The sequence below is a fragment of the Gracilinanus agilis genome, unplaced genomic scaffold, assembly GCF_016433145.1.
Source record: "Gracilinanus agilis isolate LMUSP501 unplaced genomic scaffold, AgileGrace unplaced_scaffold45593, whole genome shotgun sequence".
Taxonomy (NCBI): Eukaryota; Metazoa; Chordata; class Mammalia; order Didelphimorphia; family Didelphidae; genus Gracilinanus; species Gracilinanus agilis.
In genome coordinates this window covers 3,993-5,875 of record NW_025379792.1, presented here as the reverse complement: position 1 = coordinate 5,875, position 1,883 = coordinate 3,993, and the positions used below count along the sequence as shown (strand labels likewise).

At 36.3% G+C, this 1,883-nt stretch overlaps 1 pseudogene; it reads left to right on the top strand.

Annotated features, from left to right (window-relative positions):
• Positions 1–791: 791 nt before the first annotated feature.
• On the top strand, positions 792–1,411 carry LOC123255394 (annotated as a pseudogene).
• Positions 1,412–1,883: the final 472 nt, after the last annotated feature.

The window sequence follows — 1,883 nt, the reverse complement described above, 5'->3', positions numbered from 1 at the left end:
AAGGAGGAGCATGAATCATGTAACCATGTTAAAAATGAATATTAATAAATGTTAAAAAAAGGGGGGGGAAATTTGTTTAGGTAGAGAGAGGGAGAACAGTTTGGACAGTTACAATATGGTATATGTAATAATTGTAAAAAATATAGATTGATATTAAAAGGAGAAATAATATTTTAATTATGGCCATGTGGTAAAATAAAAAATGGCCAGGCACCTGCTAAGATTTAATTCAAATACCCTGCCATATCTTTCTCCCCATAGATCACGTGCCTGATTTCTCCCGTGCCAAAGAGGGCAGCTCACCAAAGATGCAGGAAACCCAAGAGAGTGAGAGCAGGTACCAAAAGAGTAAGTCTCAAGCCTGACCTCCCATTTTAAGCTATGTTTTACGTCCATTCACGTCAAGACCAGAAACCTGTTGAATCATGGAAAATGTAGTTTCAAAGCCCCCTAAATGTCCACAGGAAGTTTGTCATATGTCTAAATATCTTAAGGCTCAAATGAGCCCCCAAAATACCAAATAACACATTTTCCCCCTGAGATCCAGCGAAAAAGACTAGTCTTTTTCGGTGGATCTTATAAACATAATCAACTTCTAAATTACAGGAATTTTGGGGATAAAAGAAAAAGGATAAAAAAAATAGCCACATTGACAAATTTGGGGCAGTCCCCTATTGGCATAAGAGTGTACATTCAAAAACAAATGCATTCAATTCATTCAACTCCCCATAGTTCAATCAACTGCAACCCAAAGTTCAATATGGATCTTCATGATCCAGTAAAAGCCCTAACCTGCTCCTGTGGAGGCAGATATTTTAGTGTACAATTTTGAAAATGTATCACAGACATATGACAACTTTCCAGCAAGATTTGGTTACAGATTTCCAGCTGAAGGTTTAAATGGATTTCTGATAAACTCAAAACCAGAGAATGCCTGTGAACCCATAGCACCTCCACCACTGAAATACAACCCCTCTAGTGCCTTAATTGTGTTAATTAGAAGACTTGATTGTAATTTTGACATTAAGGTTTTACATGCACAGAAAGCTGGATATAAAGCAGCCATGGTACACAATGTTGATTCTGATGACCTAATTAGCATGGTATACAATGACAGTGGTATTTTAAAGGAGATTGACATTCCTTCTGTCTTTATTGGTGAGGCATCAGCTAATTCACTTAAAGATGAAATCACGTATTAAAAAGGAGGCCATATTGTTTTGGTTCCAGAATTTAGCCTTCCTCTAGAATACTACCTAATACCATTCCTCATCATAGTCGGCCTCATCTTAATTGTCATCTTCATGATCACAAAATTTGTGCAAGACAGACATAGAGCTAGAAGGAATCAACTACATAAAATCAACTTAAGAAACTTCCTATACATAAATTCAATAAAGGACATGAATAAACTAAGATGTCCATTTACCTAGCATATAAATTTATACCCAAAAAGCTTTGGACTATAGAAACCTGCCACTAGTTATTTAATTATTATGAGACTTTTGTTCAATGACTATGTCTAATCCAAGGAGAATTGGACCACAAAGAAGCACAGAGTTTTGACCTGCAAAGTGCCAAATGAGCACATAAAAGGAAAGAGACCAAACTAATCCTACAGGGAATGATGACATTCTACATAAAGACTTGATCCTGTATGAGACTTGAGGTTGCGATGCTTAGCATATGTTAAAATGTAGTATTTCCTTATACCGCACTCAATATCAAGTACTCGACATTGATTGTTCTGGCTCCATTATCTCTGAAGTGAAGAAAAGTATCGCACTGGGAAATGCTATTTCCCATTTGTCTTGAGATTGTCTCCTTTTTTTCTATTTCTTTCATGATGTGACAACTTACTGTAGTACAGGTTGCTAAATTGG